We start from the raw sequence: 23,943 nt of genomic DNA, 5'->3' as shown, positions 1-23,943 counted from the left end.
ACCTCTACAGACCCCTTGAATACCATTGGAACTGAAACGCCTCTAAAAAAACTGGAATTAATGCCAATACCCAAGGAACAATTCGAAGTCATTGATAAGCATGCATGTCGAATTATTGCTGGTTTATAACATCCGCAGCTAAACAAAACCAAATGCTGAATAATAAGCTGAAATGATGCTATTTACATTGTAAACAAGCCAAAATGCAACTTTTGGCACGTATGTGAACAGCAATTTAATTATAAGCTTAACAAACGTCAGCAATTTTTGTTAGTTCGATTTGCCCTGACTAGCTTTAATATAAGCTGAAGAAGAACTTTTTTCTACGCGTTAAAAAGCTCATGTTCCACAGTTTCCGGTAGCTGATTATTGTGGTCTACATAAGTTGAACAAATGTTTTCGAAGTTTAATACTTCAGCTATTCTTTATTACACCAACGAACCTAACCTCAAAATGACTGACAATTCTCAGGTAATTTTGACGAATGTAACATGAACATGAAAAGGACAGCAACAAGATCGTTTATTACCCGTCTTTTTCGTGCATGTGTGTGGTCTGTCAAAATGACCTGAGAAATGTCAATCTTTTTTATGGCTAGCTTAGTTGGTGTAATGAAGAATTGTGGGAACTTTCAATAATGATTTAACAGTAAGCTATATAAACGGGTTTATGATTTATTTGTTCGATTATCACTTTTCGATTGAACAACAGGTCAAAGTGATTATAATAGAGCAGTACTGGGACGTTCCTCATTATTAAATATGTATTGATGATTGTTGCACACCAATGCAAAATATTCGAAACATTTGCTAATTTTCGTAGCAATTTCAAAGTTGTAGTCATCTTCACAACTTTTTTAAAATAAATATTCACAACCATCCATAAATCTGAATATTGATCTTTCATAGCATTGCGAAGATGTTACACTCTCAGCGAGCAACTTACCAATTCCAGGATGGCGTAGTCGGTAAGGCATGCGACGGGTGATTGGGAGATCACGAGTTCAAATTCCAAGTAAAGAAATTTTCAGAAGAGCTTGTGTGTTATAAATGCGTTGAGATGCGACAAATAAACATCATTGGACCATAATTATTGCACCTCGCACTTCAATTTGTTTTTGTTTTCGCAGCAGCTTATTATAGCTGAATACAAGTTTAATATGAGTCTGATATAACACAGATTCCGATTGAAAGCCTGTATCGCGCTTGCAGAAAATATTGCTTTTGTTTGAACAACGCCTGATTACAAGGAGATGAAATAATGTTAAACTGTAATTCAATCAAATGTGGAATAAAAATGTCATTGCAATGTTGGTTAAATGAGTGAATGTTACTTGGATAGTTTAGGTAATGCCAGTGTTCAACAATTGGATGGAAAATGCATCATTAAAGTGTGAAAAAACAAATTCAATACAATTTTTATGAGATAATCATTTTCAACAATTCAGAAGTGTCAACCACTTCCTGGTTCTTGTAACTGGTGCGACTTTAATATTTGTTGTCGGTTTGCCTGTAAAGCTTATTTCTAAACATAGATTTCTTAAATACAGTAATAGAACTCGATCAATTAAATACAAATCAAAATTTACGTTATTCCATGCCGACTGTCAAAATTTCAGCCAAATCGGTCCACTATAAACTGAGCACCATATCATCAAGTTTGGCCATTTTGTATGAAAAACGACTGATGGTCTTACTGTTTTGTTCGACACTGTATAATTTCGAAATTTGTGCAGTTTTCGTGTCATCACTCATCCAGGGACACACAATTTTCAATAAAGCCAGACAATTAAACGTTCCATAATAAATACAAATTTTCCCATAAATTATTCGAAAAGTCTCAGTGAAGAAACAGGGGTGTAAGCAGTAATAAATTACAAAAGTTCCATAAACAAATAAAAAATGCATAAATAAATCAAAAGTTTCCATAAATAATTGATTTTCGAGCAATTAAAAAAGTCAAAAATGCAATGAATAAATCAACTGTTGCAATAAAAAAAAGCCATTTTTCCCACCAAATAACTTCGAATTTTCCATAAATAAATCCGATTTTTCCATAATAAATTAGAAAATACACAATAAAAAAATATCGAAAAAGCAATAAAAAATACAAAAAATGCAATAAAAAATGACTAAATTACCCATGAAAAACAAATGCAGGAAAGTATGTGGCAGTGAAATGCTGAATCGCACTTATATGACTGTAACGACTGAAAAGCTTGCCTAACTGTGATTGCAATTTACCGAGCAATCGTTTGCTGTCCGAACTCGCTATCGCTCGTCGGACCTAAAAAAGGGATAACATCTATGTTTGCATTATACCGGGTAAATTCTTGGATCTGTGGTTTGCCTAGAACCGAAACGATGCAGTTGTGGTGCATCGGATATCGGAAACTTTGGCGGCCTTCTGCCGCCTCAGTTCCTCAACTATCATATTTTTTTATTGTGAATTTTCTAATTTATTATGGAAAAATCGGATTTATTTATGGAAAATTCGAAGTTATTTGGTGGGAAAAATGGCTTTTTTTATTGCAACAGTTGATTTATTCATTGCATTTTTGACTTTTTTAATTGCTCAAAAATCAATTATTTATGGAAACTTTTGATTTATTTATGCATTTTTTTATTTGTTTATGGAACTTTTGTCATTTATGACTGCTTACACCCCTGTTTCTTCACTGGCACTTTTGGAATTATTTATGAAGAATGATCACTTTCTTTTGAGTCGTTTATATTTTAGCCTTTCAATAAATGTTTCTTATGAAAAATATTTATTACTTTGTTAACAAATCGGTGCACTTATGGTGAAGGTCCCTTGCACCCACTTTCCAAATTCTGCATTTTGCCTCACGTTTTTGTGAGCACAAATCTGGAGATCCGTCAAACGCCTTTTCAATTATCAGATTTGTGCTCTTGAAGTTTTGAACGAATTGCAAGGCGGCCATTGCGGCAGCCATCTTTGGTTTCTAACAACCTTGCCCATATGTGAACGCTTCTATATTGGGTTTCTCGTTAATGTTTAGATTTCTGTGATACAGTAAGGACCCGATTTTGCCAGCCCCATTTTCCGACAAACTATTTGCTCTCGTTATCTTATGGTCAAACTTTAACCAATTAATTCATGTTTATCGACAAACTACAGCTTAAATGCAGAACATAGAGGGATAAAAAGTTTGAAAAACTGTTCAGGTTTTTGAGGAGAGCAAAAAGTGTGTTCTGAAAAGGGCTGACAAAATCGGGTCACTAATGTATTTTAAAATCCACTGAATTTTCATTTCTCAGCGATAATTTACACCATTTGCGCGCGATGACCCTGTCATGAGCCATAGCAAAGTTGTGAACTTTAGCCGCTGCGAAGTCGTGTGCGACATTCGACTGTGATAATAGTGAAATCAGGCCCGGTCTATAGAAGTGCAAATTTCGCAATATCAGCCGTTCAAATTTGGCGAAAGTAACTTAAATTAAATTTACAAAACAATTTTCAGAAACTGTTAAACGTTTGGATAGTGTTCTACAATTGGCGAATTACCAACCCTATGTTAAGAATAAATTAGAAAATCGCAAAAAAGTTGCTTAGAATCCGAAAGAAAGTCAACGAGGGTACTTATAATAATGCATCAGTATCAGACAATTATCATCATAGATCTCTTGAAGAACATGCAAATTATTTAGAAAACCACGTTAGGGACCATCCTTTACTATCTTTACGTAATGATTTTGATTTGGGAAAGGTTGCGCGACAAACAAAAATATTTGGAGTTTCATACTAAAAATCTTGGAAAGGGATGGATGTATCGAAAAATCGAGAAATTGTCTTACGTAATAAAGGGATAACCCCTAACGCATTCAATAAAAATCTCGGGAGAACAACGCTCTTGACCGACGATATATCGTCATTCTAGTATGAAAAACCAGTCGAATCTATCCACTGTGTTGAAAGCATTCCTCAGAAACAGTAACAGATTTAAGACGTGGTGATCTTGCTGAACGTTCCTTACATGGAGACATTGTAGTGATTTATCAATCGGAAACAGGCAGCTCAAAAAGGAATGCTAACATGTTTTTGGCTACTGCCCCCAACGCGCCCCAAATCAATGCGTTTCGGTAGCCCGCATCACCCCGTCATCGTCGTCGTGGTCGTCGACAACCGTCCCAATGGAGAACCATGCGGTGAAACGGCTCTACTGTCATTTTTTGAGGTTTTCATTCCAACTTCTGCGCTGCGGTGTCTCCCTCGCCTTGCGGCTATGTGTATAACCCACACCTACCCACAGCATATCACGAGATCAACCTGCTGCAGCACGAAGATCGCTTGCTAGGGGAAAGTGGGGCAATATGCCATTTTTCAAACTTTCATCGTTTTCAATGATATATAGCCTCATTTGTTAGGCTTTCAAAGTGGTAACAGCAACTAGACAATATTTGCTCGATGCTTCAACAAAAATATTCACTAAATTATTGCATTTTCATCGTTTTTTTGCGATTTCAAAAACTGGTTCGTAAAACGGAAGTGGTGCAAAAAGCCCATCTCCCATGGGGTAAGATGCCACTTCATGAAAACATTCAAAAATTACGTCCATCAGTTTTCTGGCATTTTCGACTTACTTTCACCCCTCTGTCACGTTTTTTCGTATACTCAATACAAGGAGTGTCACTCCCTTCCCCGCTAAACGATGGTCGTCATATTTGAATGACCCCTAACATGGATAGCGTAGACTTCAACAACCATGCGCCTCCATGGGTGCCTCAATCTACTTGGAAACACTTGGCTGGTAATAAAATCACCCGAAAACCTTAATTGCAAGCACGAAAAACCGGAAGTTGCCAATTTTCAATGGCAAATCAAAAGATTTTCCGTGGGTTTGGCGGCCTAGCTTCTAGAAGAATGTTTAATGCAATCATATCTTGACACCATTCATCTATAGCAATGATCAAGTCCCATTCAGGAATGATTTTATGCGTTGGGCCATTTTACCCCATCTTGGCATTTTGGGCTCTGTTCCCCTACTTGATCTTGGACCCGTTTCGACGACTGACTGACTGACTGTTGAATGGCGCAACAACAACGGTCGGCGTGGTTTGCCCCCGCAGCTCTCGCTGATAATTAGGTAGAAGCTCTCTATCTGCTCCATAGCACAACCAAGTGCTGAACCAGGACTATCATCGACTGACATCGAGCCGACCCGACCCAGTGCGTGTGTTTATGATTGATTAGGCCTGAAAGTCATACCATACCACTGACTCTGCGTCTGCAAATAAGGTGAGCAGCCTCGAGAGGTGCGTGGGTTAAGTGTGCACGCATTTGTCAAAGACAAAGCTGGGTTTGGAAACGCAAACGAGGGATTACCTAAGCTGCGCCGGGCCGGGTCAGGGTTTATCTGTTAATGAAGATTAAGATTGATTACCATTCGGGAAAAATGTGGATCAAAATGTTACGTTTCGTAAATGAAAAAGTATTTGATCCGATGTAATCAGTGTGAAGCACAACAAGCAGAGTGGCGCAGTGGAAGCGTGCTGGGCCCATAACCCAGAGGTCCGTAGATCGAAACTACGCTCTGCTACAATCAAATTTTTTTTTTCTCGATCCGTACCTGCAACACATCGACTAATCACCTCTAGTCGGTCGAGAATCGCTACGTACTCTGCAATCCGCAAGCACTTACATTGCGTTAAAGTGCCATCTCACGAAACGCGCGGACCAGAAGAGTGCCCATCCCCATATATGGATTTATGCTCCAATTTCGGCATTCCACGTTGTTTCTTTTTTTTCCTCTGATCTGAAACCCTTTCGTTAATTGAATCGTGCTTGCACCCGCCGAATCACATCCACACTCGATTGAGTTATGTTATCGAAATGTTAAACTGACATTTCGGGTGCCCTGAAGCGCAACGGTTCGGAATCTCATCGGCACCCGGTCACCCGGATTTCGAGCTTCGAGCTTTGTGCGATTGCGCATCGTCTTCGTCGTTCGTCCGTCCGTCCAAAGTGCTGCGGCATGGGGCACTCGCTCAGTATTCGGCGGCATGAGGGCTAAGGTGAAAAAAGAGTTTAAGAGGCCCTCAGCAAATTCGCCGGTAATGGCCATTTATCCATCTTCGTCAGCTCGGTGCCAATCAGTATGGGGAAGGAATGGTACTGGATTGGTGGTACATATGAGCATAATGTGTCTACATTGTTTCCAATGGTGAAGCTAGCATGTTCCAGGGGTGGCACGCATCCGCTAGAAAATATGTAATATCCAATTTATGAATTTTTCAATATAAAAATCTAAAAACAGAAAATCAAAGCATTGCATTGATGAAAAAAAAAGGTTCTGAGTTATTTGGCCGAATGCCATTCCGTGTACTGATCATAATTCGGTCAAACGAATTATTTGGCCAGATTGCATTTGGTCCAATAGTGTTCGGCCAAAGGTTCATTCCATTCATTCAGTACTAGCTGTCCTGGCAAACGTTGTACTGCCTGCCTACAGTGCTTTTTGACATGCAGCTCCATAGAGACGTTCCCCGCAAAGTCATTTGTATGGGAGCCCCTCGTTCTAGAGACCGGAGAGAGAGATCTCACACCAAACTAAGAACCATCCCCGGCCTCGAACATACCTCCATACAAAATTTCACACCGATCGGTATTTTCCGCATGCGGTCAGACAGACAGACAGACAGACAGACAGACAGACAGACAGACAGACAGGATTTCTAAACGATCTCCAAAAGGAATCTGCTAAGAATTACCGCTAAGAATTACCAGGTGGAGCGGATCTGCGGTGATGGTTAAAGCACGTGACAATCACGCCGAGGACCTGGGATCGAATTCCTTTCCAGCCAAATTCGTAAAAATTTAATGTGAGTTCTTTCTTCGGAATGGAAATAAAGTGTGAATCCCGAGATGAACTAGCCTAGGGCTAAAAGTCTCGTTAATACAGAAAAAAAGAAAGAATTACTAGGAGGAATTCCGAAGCATTTGCAGGACGAATTCCTGAAAGATTTTCAGGTGGAATTCCCGAAGAATTTTCAGGAGAAATCCCTAAAATAATTTCAAATGGAAACCTGGAGGAATCCCTGAAAGAAATCCTGGAGAAATTCTTGTAGGAGCTCCTTGAGGAAACTGTTGGATGAACAGTGAGCGCTTTTTTAAAACTGGCAGCACTGCCACGATGAGCATTGCAGAAGTGTATGTTATTTGTTTTTATGTTATACCTTTTAGTCCATAAGTGAACGTTTCAAGAGAAACATGAAATACACGATAGCTCGTAACAACATTCCGCGTAGTCTTTTCATTTGCGATCGTGTAATCGTTCTTCATTTCGATGGTTGGGCAACAGAAACGGACATATGCCTGATTTTAGTCCTAAAGAAATTTTTGAAGGAACTCCTATGTATAAATATTCGTGAAGTAACTCCAGGAGGAGTGCCTGGAGGAACTTCTGGAGAAATCTCTGATGTAATTCTTGGAGGCATTCGTGAAAACTTCTGGAAAATTACCAAAAAGAAATTCATTAGCGCAACTCCTGGAGGAATCTTAGAAAGAACCACTAGACTTATCCTTGAATGAACATCTGCAGGAATCCCTGAAGTCACTTCTAGGAAATCTCTGAATTCTCTTGGAAGTATTCTTGGATCCACCTATAAGAATCCCTGAAGAAAATCCTGCAGAGATCTCTGAAGGAACTCTGAAAGAACTCCAGGTGGAATCTATGAAGAAGCAGCTGCATCAATCCCTGCAATTACTGGAAGAATCTCTAAAAGAACTCTGGGACTCATATCTGTAGGAATTCCTGTAGGCACTTCAGAAGGAATCTCTGGAACAACTTTTTAACTCATCTCCAAAGAACCACCTGTAGGAATTCCTGAAGAAACTTCTGGAGGAATTCCTGATGGATCCCTTGGAGGCATCCCTGAATCTTCCTGAAAGAATCTCTGAGGGAGCTTCAATAGGAATACCCAAGGAAACTCCTGTTGAAATAGCTGAGAAAACTTCTGAAGGAATCCCCGATAAAACACCTGAAGGCATCCCTGAATTCTTTTAGAACTACTGAGGAGATCCCTGAAGGAATTCCTAGAGAATTGCCTTAAGGAACTTCTGGAGCAATCCCTGAAAGAACTACTGCAAGAATCATCGAAGGATGTCCTGGATTAATCCCTGGAGGATTTTCTGTAGGAGTACCTGAGAGAACTCCTAGAGAAATCTCCATAGGAACTTCTGGAAGAGTTTCTGCAAAATCTCCATGATCCTGCATGAGTTCTAAGAGGGATCCCCTAAAGAATTACAGGAGGGATCCTTGCCCAAGTAACAATTTGATGTCGTATTTGCTTTCAAAAAGTTTTGAGAACCGCCGTTAAACCAAGATGATTCTATTTGCGCTTTATGATGGTGTTTATAACCTCTTGAAATCTATTGGACTTAAAAATGTCACTTGGATGATAAAAATATCAGGAGGGATATCAGAAGGAACTCCAGGCAGGGATAGGGTGCGACTCAAAGCTCTTTGCGCGCCGCACACGCTACTACGAGACAACACAACAAACTAGTGGGAAACGAGTACATGCAATCTCGCACTCTGTCGTATACAATCTCACTGTGTTTGTCTCTGTGCTTGACTCTACGCAAGATTGGTGAAATTTCGAATCAAACGATCCATCACTTGTTGGCAAGCTTGACAAATTTGCCGAAAACACAAACTCTATAATCAATTTATTAAGTATTTTTCTGTATATTGAAAGTACCAAACAAATGCACTGTGACAAGCACAGTGCCAAGCACTCTCTCCTTAGAGCGCACCGATATTAAAGCACTCACACATACGTCTTTGTCTCTCGGCCAAAATGGGAGACCAGCACTTGAAATTGCGTGAAGCACTGACTTTTTTCGCGCCGCACTATGCATGTCGACAATACCTGGCTCCAGGAGAGACATTTCCAAAAGAATTCCAGGATGAATCCTTGAAGGAACTTCAGCTGAAATTATTGAAGGAACTCCTGGTGTAATCCCTGAAGAAACTGGTCGAGTAACCATAAGCATTAATAATTGGCCTCAGATCAGCATTGATAATATTTTCAAGCTTTGAATTCAGTATTAACCTTCACGTCCCGACCCCCGACAACTCATTTTGAAAATCCTGGCATTTGGCCAATTTTCATCCGATTTTTTTGAAGTCGTCCTCAATCGTGCTAGTTTATTATACTCAAGTGGCCATGTAATATCCGGAACCATTCCGGAGATATTCCGGATTGTTGTGAGGTCAGGGGGTGGAGGAGGGTCCTGTTTTACCAAATGGCAAAAAGTGATTATTTTGTATGTTATTCTGTTCGAGAGGCTCTCGCGGAACCTGTTCCAGGTGTTCCCGAGTAGAAAAGAATTGCAACTGAATAACATATTTAGGTATTAATCTTAAACAGTATCATACCTCGACATGTCCTCCATTAGGTGGACATAAGAGGCAAAATAACAAAAACGAGAACTCATTGAAAATAACCAATATTATTATTTCAATAATGAATGCAAAATTAAAATTTATGGTGCTGTTTTTGTTATCTAAAGGGTGTTGAATAACAAAGTAATAAAAGGTTTAGTTATTCAATCGTGCATTTGTTCGCTGATTTCATGATGTAATAACAAAACATGTTCTTCAGTTCTTACACTGCTAAATCAACAAATACCACACTAATACCAAACTCTGCTCAAATACCTCCAATTGTTTTTGTGATGTTTTCATAACATTCAGTAGAATAGTATAATAATAACAAGTTTAGGTATAAGGGCACAGGTTGTTCTTTACATGGTATTGTAGTGTCTATCTATTGTTGTGTGCATAGGATATCTACCTACATGAAATACTATTCATGACAGTACCTAAATGTCTAGGTATGATTCATTATGTAGTATAAATACGGGTGATCATTGGACCACACAGCAGAGACTGCACAAGCCTTGGACTGTCAACATTTTTAATATTCTTCTTTTGAAGGATATAAAAGTGGCGACGAGGATCAAGGAACGTGTAATTTCTTTTGAGTTATTTCGAAATTATTTCCTTTTGGTTTTCAGGTTGTTGTAATAACAAATTGTTATTTTTGTAGAGAACGGAATTGTTCTTTTGTGGTAGAATTGCCATTATGTTGTGAACAGAATGTTCTTTTTTGGCCGATGTTGCTTTGACGAAATTGTCTTTCTGTTTTGGTAATAACGAAATGTTATTTTTGTGGTGAACGAAATTGTTCTTTTGTGGCGGAATTGTCAAATGTTATGTTTTGGTGAATGGATTTGTGTTATTTGTACTTTTTTGGTAAAGTTGCCGATGTTGGGAAAGCGAAATCGTCTTTGTGTTTTTCTAGCGAATAGATATGTTCTATGAAAGTGACGGACTCATCAGTTTATTTGTGCTATCATTATGTTGGTGATGAATGTTATTTTTTTGAAGTTTTCTAAAGGGGAAAGGACTATAGTGTCTACCTATTGTTGTGTGCATAGGATATCTACCTACATGAAATACTATTCATGACAGTACCTTAATGTCTAGGTATGATTCATTATGTAGTATAAATACGGGTGATCATTGGACCACACAGCAGAGACTGCACAAGCCTTGGACTGTCAACATTTTTAATATTCTTCTTTTGAAGGATATAAAAGTTATTTGTAAGGTATTACATATTTGAAACTAAAACTAATGATTGTCCGGGTAGATACATGTATCAACAGTCAAATTTTTATCTAGTGTAAATTTTTACGTAGAAGTAAAATTGATAAACAAGATGATGATTAACCTGGGATTGTTAGGGGAATATCTGTAAATAAAAAGAAAATCGGGTTAAGTACGGTTCCTTTGAATTCCACTAAGAATTTGCATCCTTTGACAGATACGTATTTCGACCTCAACTGTAAGGTCGTCTTCAGTGTCTTGTACTTGACTCGACCTTACAGTTGAGGTCGAAATACATATCTGTCAAAGGATGCAAATTCTTAGTGGAATTCAAAGGAACCGTACTTTACCCTGATAAACAAGGTTTTTCAAAAATATTGCAATTTGTGCAAAACGTTTTTGAGATACCGCTAAGGAATGTTCTGCCACTTATAAAGCAAATGTGGCTTTTGTTAGCCGGTATTTGATGTTAATATATTTGGGCAGAATACGTGTGGAACTAAAGTTGATTCCTACATTCATTCTTAAATGGCTGGGCTGCAAAGCTGTGCTTATAATTTCTGGAACAGTCTATTGGTAATCACAGTAGGACTTCCTATGTGGTTCCCTGAAGGATCTAATGCTGATTTAGTGATGGATCTCCTGGAGGCATTCCGGAATCCTCCTAAAGAATATCTGCCGGGGCCCGTGGCGCAGTGGCTACACGTACGCTTCATAAGCGGATGGTCATGGGTTCGATCCCAGCCCCGGCACTTGCAATTTTTCGTCAGCTGCTCTTCGCTCCGAGAGCGGCTGACACCTAACCCTCTTCTGAGCATACTACTCTAACGGACCCGGAAACTTGGATATCGGCGATCGGCAACCCATAATGGACGACCCCCAATCAAACTGGAAGGAACAGCCACACATCGTGCTCATCTTTTTCTACCTAGGACAGGATAGAAAGCGAATGCAGCACAATGGCAAGCCAGTTCGATATAGTATAATAAGAATATAGTAGAATACATTTAGGCGCTGTACGAAGTGTAAGTGCAGTCGTCAATTGGAATCGCTCACGTAGTGCCCTAGTGGACAAGGAGCTGTAAAATAGGTTAAGTGATTAAGAATAAATAAATAAAATAAAGAATATCTGAAGGAACTTCTGGAGAAGTCCTGTCGGAATACCTGAGAGATCTTCTGGAGAAGTAAAACACAAAAAAAATCCATGATGAAACTCGTAGACGTATTCCCGATTTCTCCTGGTTCATCCTCTGAACGAACTATTGGATACAGCTCCGAAGAAACTCCGTAAGATATCCCTAAATGATCTTCTGGATAAATTCTTGATTGGAATTCGAGAGAAATCTTTGAAGGATTTTTGCAAGAATCTCCGAATAAACTCCTAGACTAATCCCTGAAGAAACTCCTGCGGAATGACTGGAAAAAGTGTTTAGAAATATAAATTTATGCGAATCAATACGAAAGATACAATGACATCTGGAGAAAGAACATCAATTTCTCGATGATCTTTTTTCCATAGAACATGGGACAACTGTGCTGATTTCGACAATTTTTTTTTTATTTTTTATTTATGAGTATTTTAACTAAAGCTAATTTTACACTTTGCACTCGACAAAGCTTTTAGCTTGATTTTTTTACTTTACTAATACGACTAGGTTTATTATTATTTTAAATATTTTTTAAATTCCCTATTTTATGGTCCATCAAACTTGTCGACCACGCAAAGGTTAAGAATGAATAAAAGCACAGAATCTACCACAAAAAAAACCTGCCCACTCAAAATATAAGTCACTAGAACACCATAAAGCGACGAACCTCCTTTCGTTTTCTTCCGACTTTCACGGTTCCTTGCGGGCAACGATTGCATCTTCTTCGTGTAGCAAGCAGGCTGAAAAGCCCCGAGTAGGTACTGTTACGAAGACGTTCCGAAGAGGAATTCGCGCAATAACTTTCCCTTTCATTCGAGTCCGCTTCGTGCCGTTACGAACCCGTTTTGTGGTGGTCCATCCGATCCCGTCCCGACTGAGATCAAACGATCAAGGAGACTGAGAGAGGCAGTGCAATGTTGCATGAACTTTGCTGTTGCGCAACGCATGGCCAAGATGTGGCGCAACATCGTTTAACGTGTTCACTATGCATTTATTGCAGCTTATGTCATGTCACAAGCGCAAGCATTGAAAACCATCAGTCAGTGCTATGACATACTCGTATAATTATGTCCTAAATTGTACGTATTAAGTTTTATAATATAATTAACCGTTATTTAACTTCTTGCGATGACTTTGGCCTCCAATTAGGATCGCTCGCGATGTCATTTGCGTACCTAATTTGGGCCACCATTAATAGTGTCCGATGTCCGTTCAACGGGTGTTCAGCAGTGTAGCTTTTTATGATCCTTCTTTCACCTCTGGAGGACGGCCGGCTGGTGGTGATGGTGGTAGCAATGCATCACAGAAATTTGTCATCGACAGCTCGTTTTTTTCTGCCATCGTTCGATATCGCAAACCAAAATTGGATCGAGTTTCCAACCAGTCGAACTAGTCAATAGTACCTATAAGAGAAAGGAACCGCAGGTTGCAATCCTAATCACACATTTGTATCACTCTGCCAGTTCCAGCTTTATGGCTTTGTGGTTAGACCGCGGCGGGCACGGCAGCTCAGAGGCAACTAATTATAATTTTCGAAGGCAATCATGACCGACTCCATCGCCGGCCAGAGGCCAGAAGTGCAGTGAAGCTGAATGGAATGCTGGGTGTTTGAATATATGGGACGAATGATTTGCCAAATTTGTCGAATTTCCGTTTGATGTGGGTCGCGCGTTAATCCTTATGACACATTATCTGCTGTGAGGCAGTCTGGCTGCGAATTTCGTATTTGCGGCACGAATTCGATGCCGACCCGTTGCAGTCCGGGAATCGATTTGACCAAGGCGGTTTGGGTGGTCTGTTGGATGTTGTTTTCCCGTCCGTGGTGTGGTGCAACTGAATGTGTTGGCCAAAATTGTGGCCAACAACGTTTTTGCATTTTTGTTGCCTCACTGAACTGACATATTCGGACATTGATAGTTGAGCTAATGGGTGCTCGGAGGCGTTGCGCTTCGGTGTACTACAATTTAAAAACAAAATATAAATGACATTCAATAGCTGCTGGGGTGTTTTTTAAAAGCTGCAAAATATTGAGTCGTTAACCTGCAAGGAGCGCCTCATATAGCTCTGATTCTTATAAGTCTCTATCACATGGCCACCAGCAAGGTGTAGTGCAATAAGAGCACTGTTATCCTTCAAAAGATTCGAACCTTATAAAAGATATAGGGTGGCACGGTAAAGGCTGGGCATGCTGCACAATTCAGATCCCATTGTGATCCACTAGCCTCTGTCCAGCAACTCCTATCCCTACCTACTCGCGGTACCGGCCGGAAACTATGAGCAACTTTAGGGAAGATCGGGTAACCAACCCCGGTGGGAACTTTGGTCGTAGGCTGGCAGGGAAGGGAGGGGGGGGGGGGGTTTGCTTCGGCAAACCTGAGCGTCTGTTCTCCAGGAGGAGCGGCTCACAACAGTGTCTGATCCCCATGTTAGGGACGGCTGATCTACGTCCGAGTGCCAGGGAAAGACTCTAAGCTCAACTGTGCACTATGGTCCTCCGGAAAGTTGGGGGTTGGTATCAGGCCCTACGAGCCAGCCGTAAAAACCATTGTAACGGAAAATCAGCAACAGAATACATAATACGAACCGAGACCAACGACAATGACCCCAGCGAACAAAAAGGACTTGCGATTGGAAACTCGGTACGTGGAACTGCCGATCTCTCAACTTCATTGGGAGCACCCGCATACTCGCCGATCTACTAAAGGACCGCGGGTTCGGCATCGTAGCGCTGCAGGAGGTGTGTTGGACAGGATCCATGGTGCGAACGTTTAAAGGTAATCATACCATCTACCAGAGCTGCGGCAACACACGCGAGCTGGGAACAGCTTTCATCGTGATGGGTGATATACAGAGGCGCGTGATCGGTTGGTGGCCGATCGACGAAAGAATGTGCAGGTTGAGGATCAAGGATCGATTCTTCAACATTAGCATAATAAACGTGCACAGTCCTCACTCCGGAAGCACTGATGATGACAAAGACGCATTTTACGCGCAGCTCAAACGCAAGTACAACCACTGCCCAAACCACGACGTCAAGATCATCATAGGAGATTTGAACGCTCAGGTAGGCCATGAGGAGGAATTCAGACTTACGATTGGTATTGCTGTGTGCATTCAAAATGCAAATATCAAACGCGGGAGCACCAAATTACGGTAAGATTTTCTAACAAGTAACTCGATGTCAGCGGGAGCTTTTGAATCCTAGGTTGGCGTTGGTTTTAGCTATGGTTGCTAAGTTGCCTTTGGTAACACTGTGTTACCGCGTTTGGAGCGCATTTGGGCACCGTTTGCATCTTGAATGCACACAGCAATAAGTTCAGCGCCCACCAGCAGACCAACGATAACGGCTTACGACTCATTGATTTCGCCGCCTCCAAAAATATGGCCATGCGTAGCACCTTTTTCCAACACAGCCTCCCTTGTCGTTACACCTGGAGATCACCACAGCAGACAGAATCACAAATCGACAACGTTCTGACTGACGGACGGCACTTCTCCGACATTATCGACGTCAGGACCTATCGTGACGCCAACATCGACTCCGACCACTATCTGGTGATGGTCAAACTGCGCCCAAAACTCTCCGTCATCAACAATGTACGGTACCGGCGACCGCCACGGTACAACCTAGAGCGACTGAAACAACCGGATTTTGCCTCAACATACGCGCAGAATCTCGAGTCCGCGTTGCCAGACGAGGGTGACCTCGATGAGACCCCTCTAAATAGGACTGTAGGAGTACAGTGAAAGCAGCCATCAACGACGCAGCCGCGAGCACCATCGGGTACGTGGAACGGAATCGACGGAACAAATGGTTCGACGAAGAGTGCAGAACGGATTTGGAGGAGAAGAACACAGCGGGGGCGGTAATGCTGCAGCAAGGGACTCGACAGAACGTGGAACGTTCAAAACAGAAGCGGAAACAGCAGACCCGCCTCTTTCGGAAAAAAAAGCGCCGCCTGGAAGAAGTGGAGTGTAAAGAAATGGAACACGGACGTCTATGAGAAGCTTAACGCATCCCGCAACGGCTTCGTGCCGCGAGCCGAAATATGCAGGGATAAAGACGGAGGCCTCTTGACGGACGGACGTGAGGTGATCGAAAGGTGGAAACAGCACTTCGATCAGCACCTGAACGGCGTGGAGAACGGAGGAAACGACGACGCCAGCGACGATGCAGTGGAGGACAGAAATGAACCAACTCCCACGCTGAGGGAAGTTAAGGATGCCATTCACCAGCTCAAACCCAACAAAGCAGCTGGTAAGGATGGCATCGCAGCTGAACTCATCAAGGTGGGCCCATTCACAAGAAAGGTGACCATTTGGAATGTGAGAACTTCATGGCGATCACTATTATGAATGCTGCCTACAAAATGCTATCCCAGATCATCTTTCGTCGTCTGTCACCTAAAACGAATGAGTTCGTGGGAAGTTATCAAGCCGGCTTCATCGACGGCCGGTCGACAACGGACCAGATCTTTACCGTACGGCAAATCCTCCAGAAATGCCGTGAAATCCAGGTCCCAACGCATCACCTGTTCATCGACTTCAAAGCGGCATACGACAGTATCGACCGCGCAAGGTGACGGACTCTCATGCCTACTCTTCAACATCACTCTGGAAGGTGTGATGCGACGAGCCGGCTCAACAGCCGGGGAACGATATTCACAAAATCCGGACAATTTATGTGCTTTGCGGACGACATGGACATTATCGCCAGAACATTTGGAACGGTGGCAGAACTGTACACCCGCCTGAAACGCGAAGCAGCAAAGGTCGGACTGGTGGTGAATGCCTCAAAAACAAAGCACATGTTGGTAGGCGGAACCGAACACGACCGGATCCGTCTGGGTAGTAATGTTACGATAGATGAGGATTCTTTCGAGGTGGTGGAGGAATTCGTCTACCTCGGATCCTTACTGACGGCTGACAACAACGTGAGCCGTGAAATTCGGAGGTGCATCATCAGCGGAAGTCGGGCCTACTACGGGCTCCAGAAGAAACTGCGGTCGAAAAAGGTTCACCCACGCACCAAATGCACAATGTACAACACGCTAATAAGACCGGTAATCCTCTACGGGCACGAGACATGGACCATGCTCGAGGAGGACCTGCAAGCACTCGGAGTTTTCGAGCGACGCGTGCTAAGGACGATCTTCGGCGGTGTGCAGGAGAACGGTGTGTGGCGGAGAAGAATGAACCACTAGCTCGCTGCACTTTACGGCGAACCCAGCATCCAGAAGGTGACCAAAGCCGGAAGGATACGATGGGCAGGGCATGTTGCAAGAATGCCGGATAACAACCCTGCAAAGCTGGTGTTTGCAACTGAACCAGTTGGCACAAGAAGGCGTGGAGCGCAGAGAGCACGATGGGCGGACCAGGTGGAGCGTGACTTGGCGAGCATCGGGCGCGACCGAGGATGGAGAGCGGCAGCCACGGACCGTGTATTATGGAGAAATATTGTTGATTCAGTTTTATCTTGAATTTGATGTAATACTAAATGAATGAATGAATGAATTTCAAGATATTTTGCTGAGTAGTAATCATTCTCCGTTAATAGTTTTCTTTGTTTTCTTAAATTGAAATGGAAAACATATAGGGTATGAGTGCCATAAATAATTTTACGCTCACCGGTGGCATTAGCTCGTTGTTAACCCGTTATTTGAAACACATTTTAGTTAGAAACCCGAGCATTGCAAAACATGACTATTTAATGCATTTAAAAGGCACTCAAGTGCCATATATGTGCTGTCAGTGCACTCCGATGCACGTTAGTGTCAAAGTTTCGTTACAATTAGCGTATGTCATTTGCTCGTTGCAAAGCAAATATGTTGCAACAAGTGAACGGCCGCTGTTGTAGATGCATGGCTTCCTATGAAAGCCACTAGCCGTTAGTTTTCAGCTATATCTCTAAAACCGTAAGAGATTCCATTTTGGCGTCAAAGAACGAAAGGAAGAACATTAGTTTTTGCGCTAGGAAAAATTTTGTTCAAAATAATCTATGATACAGACGGTACTTTTATCAGCATTTTTAGGCGTTTTTTCTCTATGGTGAAAAATTTTCTGAGAAACTTTTTTTCTCAGTGTATTTTAATTGGATTGCTGGGGTAATTTGGCGTCGATTTCACTAAAAAAAGTTTGTTCTTTCTACGATGCATAGTTTTTGAGATATGATTTTTTGAAGTTTGAGGTATTTTAGAAAATTTAGGAAAATCGTGAAATTTCATCTAGCGTTTTTCGGGAAAATAGTCAACTATAATTTTTTTGAATTCCATATATGATCATATATCCACGACCTCTAGGTCTGGTGAAATTTTCATTGAAATCGGAGACCCTTCGGCCCAAAGTGTTCGATAATAAAAAAAATCCCCTTTGTTGAGATAATTCCATATTTTGAATCTGCATAGCAAACTGAGTCGAAATCCAAATTTTTATAATTTTTGGTGCCCGGGATCCTATTTAAAAATCATTTTGAAGTTTGTATGGGAGCGATTTGTTGAATCACCCCTTGTCGGATTTTTTAGTGGGTGGAGCTGGCAAGTGGTTTCCCAGCTGCCAAAAGGTGATTTGTAAAAATCTCTTCGAAATTGATTTTAAGTATCAACATAAAGTTCTAAAAATCTTAAAAAAATCATAGTGGCTCAGAAAAAGGTGCTCTTTCGTGTAAAATTGAAAAATCAATAATTTTTTTGAAATTTGAAATTGAGTTGGACTATAACATTATCGAACATTCGAATGGCCTAACTCAGATCGGATCCATGATATTCAGCCAATATTCAGCTTCATTTGAACCTGTATGACCGCTGACCAGTGTTACCAGCTACTGCAAGAAATCCATGTTTTTAAATCACATTTTAAACGTCTGTGTTTTGAAATGACGCCAAAGACGCCACTTGACTGAACGTTCGAATGTTCGCCACAATCTTAACTGAACGTTCGAATTAGATATGTTATCGCAAAACCATGTTGAACGTTTATTCAGTGTTGCCAGTTGCAGAGATAATTTTGAGGAACCTTAGGCTGATACAAATTTTATTTTGACTTTTTGTCTCCCCCCCCCTTCAAAAATTTTTGGCTGGATTTTGCATTTTGAAGGGGCAGATAAAAAAATATTTATCAAAATTTCGGATCTTGCTTAAAATTCTTTAGCAAATCCGATGAGTTTTTAATATTTTTCAAATTAAATGCTTTATTATTTTTATCCCCCCCCCCCCCCCCTCGACCGGTCAAAGAGTGGTGGGACAAAAAGTGAAATAAATATTTGTAACGGCCTTATTTTACAAATGAAAGTTCTCAAGGTAAATCTAGATGACTTGCTGATAATATGTTAAGTAACTTCAAACTAAAATGAACAAGAACAGCAGTATGTAGTGATCTACATACAGTGGACGTTCGGTCGGTGCAAACGGTTTAACTGCAATGCTTTTTAACTAAGTGCAACAATTCTGTCAAAAACAAAACGTCAACAGAGTTGAGATGTTTTTCGGATGCACTACAACTGCATTGCAATGTTTTTGTGTGCATTCTGGCTGCGTCCAACAACTGTTTGACGGCTGTCAGTCGTTGCAGTTAGTGAGTTTCATTCGGTAACTGAAACGTAAACATGTTACACTTATCGAACGTCTACTGTATTCAGATTTTTATTTACAGTTCGGCAGTGTTACCAGCTTAAAAAAAACTTTTATGCTATGCAACATTAAATGACGTTGGCATCTATTTATATTATGCTGCAGATTTGACTTTCAATCCAAAGATCATCATCGTTGTTTGTTTTAAAATGTCTGTATTTTCCAAAGTACTCAGTTTTACTATAAATTACAATATTTTGATATTACCTTGAAGTTTTGGGCAAATGCCGTCTCATAAAATGAGAATAACTAGCAAATATCGCTATACTACTACTAGCTTATTACATAAAAACTCCTCGATGGTAAAACATATAATTTACCGAGATAACAATAATTCCCGAAACCTCCTCTGCAATATCCCAAATCACCGTCGTACTGCCTGCAAAAAATCTCATTATCACGGCGATAATAATTCAATTAAAGTCACAACTTACGAGACGACCCATGACGTGCTCATGTCTTAATGTTTGAACCAATATGAGGGAGAGAAAAGCCTTCGGCCAAAAAGAAATATATCGAACATTAAAGATAATCAACACATAAAAGAATACCACGAGCATAATCAGCTCAGAAGCACCGCACAAAATTCGTTCCCTGCCAGAAAAACTGAAACAAACTCTCAAAATAAAACATTTACAGCTTTATCTTTTCGGGACACCACCACGCCGTGAAGTCGGGCGGGCGGCAAGGGTAAAGCACTTAAATATCATGTCGAAAATAATAATTGCTTCGATTTGTGGCTCCGTACCACTTTGGTGCGCGTCGGACCTCTAAAAGGATATTCCAACGCGGCCAAGACAAGAACAATAAAAATTGGCCATAAATTGCGCATTCCTTTCCGGCAGATGTCATTTCTTTTGCACTTGTTTTGGTTAGTCAGCAACCAGCACCCAGCCGTAGCCACGGTTCGATTAAGGCCCCCAAAGGGTGCTGCAAATTTGGTTCATTTTTCTTGTGGTCGCCCGCCACCAAAAAGACCAGAAAAGTGGACGAATTTTAACGCGCCGTCGTCGCCGCCACCGGTCTGGAAGCGCCATTTCAAGTGCGGTTCCAACAAGGAGTGTAAAATAAAAGACGATGAACGCAATGCTACGCTTTTTCACGGTGTATCACGTCGCCGTCGTCGTCCGCTTTGGTGCCAACTTGACAAATTGATGACATGTAATCGATTTTCCGACATTGGTGCATGGATTTTTTTCTTCTGTCCTAGTAATTACTTATTAAGCCCGAAACGAAAAAAATCAGTTTGACGTCGAAATGTTTCAATGCATGTTTGCAACCATGAAAGGGACAAAACCGCAAGAAATTGAAACATTTAAGCATTTTCTCACTTGGACAGGTCGGGCCCTGACCTTACCGTATATAGGGGAACAGTGTCGGTTCGGCGCTCTCTGGAGTCCGAATGGGATTTATCAATCATTGTTGCAAATTGTAATTGCTAAATAGCCTACATCTCGGTGGGCAGACGATAGCTCATCAATATTCCACAAGCGTACATAAAAGGTGATGCCTCCTTTAACAAGAGCTGGTGACTTGTGTTACACAACAATGGATTATGTTTAGCAGAAAGAAAAGTATTGAGTTCGTTTTCTGCTTCTGTCGAAGTCAGGCAGCTGGCACCAAACAAACTCTAATCATGGAGACAAATGTTGCAGCCCCATATTGTTATTATTTAATACGTTGTTATTCAACTGATCAGAAATAGAGACACCATAGGGATATTCCGGGTCAGCTAAACTACCTTGGAGTTCAGAACTTCAGGTCTACACTCGTAACAGTAGCCATATCCGTTATACTGAGTAACGTTGCATAATCAACTGCGGTTACTGGACCAATCTGAATTCTACTAGTAATTATTATTACTAGGAGACCATAGCTACACTTGTGATAATAGCTTTTGCCAGTACCAGGGCGCAAAATTTTCGAGCAGACGAGCTGAAGTTCGCCGTGCGGCAATTTTCATTCACTTGCCTGCATATTCATATTCAGCTGCTCGATACTCGTTTGTCAACTGAATGAAAGTCAATGAATATTTGTAAACATCTTACAAAGTGTTAAATTTCTGATAAAATATTAATGTTTCGTTTACATTTAACGGTGCTTTACACAGATCTTTTCCCATTTGATTGCTGTGGAGTGTTTATGGAAGGAATCGTAGCCATAAACGTAGGTATTTATGAAGATGTTTCTCGATCGGCTTCATATTCAATGACTACGAATTGACTGACTGTGTGAAGAGGGAGAGCGAAAATGAATTTGTTTGTTTTGAATATTCAGTGTAGAATCATTCAAATTCGTGCTGTTTTCAGTCAATGACTATGAACATTTTGCACCCTGGCCAGTACGTTAAGTATTGTGAAACTCAAAGCTATTCCAAAATACCTTAGAGATATTTCAGGATTACTAAAAATTCCCACAACTAAGAAATTCCAGCTAAGGTGAAGATATGACGAAGGCACATCTCGAGCACAGAATAGGGACTGCAGCCACAAACCGAGTATTGTAATGAAGAATTGTTGATTCAGTTTAATTATAATTGTTATTAACGCTGAATAAATGAAATAGATAGAATCATTACAACCGAAAGTTCAATTACATGAGATGCTTGATTTTTAACATCCTAATAGTTTGGATGTCTCGAGCCGATCTGATGTCCATTTAACATTCAGAAGATTCACTGGTCATGATAGATTACATATCGTAGCTTGAAAGAAGTTACCGTTACACACGTAGACTTTAGGATCTAAACTTGGATGGCAACAATATTCCGACTGATCTGATACTTGCTATTGAATTTTCAGAAGACTTACTGGACATGGTAGAATAGAAATCGTAGCTTTGTATAATGAAAGAACTTACCGTTACACCCACAGGTTTTGAGAACTAAACTCAAGATCAATTTGGATGACCTAGGATATCCCGACTGATCTGTTACTGTCTATTGAGCTTTTAGAAGACTCACTGGAACTGATAGATTACAAATCGTAGCTTTGTATACTAAAAGAAGTTACTGTTACTCGCGTAGACTTCAGGATCTGAACTCAAGAACAGTTTTAATGACCTAGCATATCCCAACTGATCTGATACTGTCTATTGAACTTTCAGAAGACTTACTGGACATGATAGATTATAAATCGTAGCTTTTTATAATGAAAGAAATTACCGTTACACGCGTCTATCTGTCTGTCTGATACTGATACTGTCTAAGAATATAAACTCAAGAACATTTTGGATGGCCTTAGATATTCCGACTGATCTGATGCTATCTATTGAATACTCAAAAAATTTACTGGACATGATAGAATACAAATCGTAACTTTGTATAATGAAAGATGTTACCGTTACATCCGTAGACTTTAGGATCTGAACTCAAGAACAGTTTGTATGATCAAGGATATCCCGACTGATCTGATACTGTCTATTGAACATTCAGAAGGCTTACTGGACATGATAGCATACAAATCGTAGCTTTGTAAAATGAAAGAAGTTACCGTTACACGAGTAGACTTAAGGATCTAAACTTAAGAACAGTTTGGATGGCCTAGGATATTCCGACTGATCATATACTATCTATTGAACATTCGGAAGATTTACTGGACATGATAGAATACAAATCGTAGCTTTGTAAAATGAAAGAAGTTACCGTTACACACGTAGACTTTAGGGTCTAAACTCAAGAACAGTTTGGATGACCTAGGATACCAAAAAAAAAATTCTGCATCATATTCTACCCTTTCTATGCTGTTGAGCATCAAAACCACAGAAATAGGTAGAAAAAACTTTATAATAACGCTTGAAAAAAAATCCGGCTTCAAAGGGTTAAGGGGTCTTAGGGGTGTTAAAGGAGGTCCCAGGGAATCTACGGGGTTGTTTTGTGGGATCCCAAGGGGTCACGTGGGCGCTTCAAGGGACCTTCTGGGCGTTCCAGAGGGTCCGAGAGGCGTTTAAGGAGGTCCCAGGGTGGCTCCAGAGGCGTTAAGGGAGTCTCAGGAGCGTTCCAGGCGATCTCATGAGGCTCCAGAGGTATTGCAAGAGGTCCCAGGAGTTAAGTTATTTCAGATTGAAGATCAGAGGAGAAATCAAATCTTGCACGAACAAGTTAAAAAATTATCGTGGTCAGTTACGATATTCGCAAAAAATGTTAATATCTCGAAATCCATTATATGTTATGTGCACAGATGTTGTTTACCATGGCACGAGGAAGTGTCCCAGGAAGATTTAAGCTTGCGTTACTGGATAAATCGGCTGGGAATTACAAGATTCGTACTCTAAGTATCGTTTTCTGACAACAAGATGATGAGAACAAATGCATACAAGTAGGATAGTTTAGCCAATAGTGGACTTCCAACCAATAGTGGACCCAATCATATTTTTCTTATATTTCCTGCTCAAAAATGCTTTTATTGGTGAACTTTCACCTGGAAACGATGGATCATGTTCCTAGCCAATAAGTATAAGTAATGGAATTACCTTGGGAATTACGGTGGAAAGCAATTATATGATACTAGCTGACCCGACAAACCTTGTATTG

General features: G+C 40.8%; 1 protein-coding gene and 1 non-coding gene across 2 annotated transcripts in view; one reads left to right on the top strand and one right to left on the bottom strand.

Annotated features, from left to right (window-relative positions):
- The window catches only part of LOC109621337 (NADPH oxidase 5), a 411,936-nt gene that overhangs the window by 341,609 nt on the left and 46,384 nt on the right, over positions 1-23,943 (bottom strand). The window lies entirely within an intron of this gene.
- Trnam-cau (transfer RNA methionine (anticodon CAU)) lies at positions 5,489-5,560 on the top strand. Its single transcript has one exon. It is a non-coding gene; the product is annotated as a tRNA-Met (tRNA).

Source organism: Aedes albopictus, chromosome 2 (genome assembly GCF_035046485.1).
Source record: "Aedes albopictus strain Foshan chromosome 2, AalbF5, whole genome shotgun sequence".
NCBI classification, from domain to species: domain Eukaryota; kingdom Metazoa; phylum Arthropoda; class Insecta; order Diptera; family Culicidae; genus Aedes; species Aedes albopictus.
Note: the sequence above shows the minus strand (reverse complement) of the source record. Positions and strands in the feature narration are given on the sequence as shown.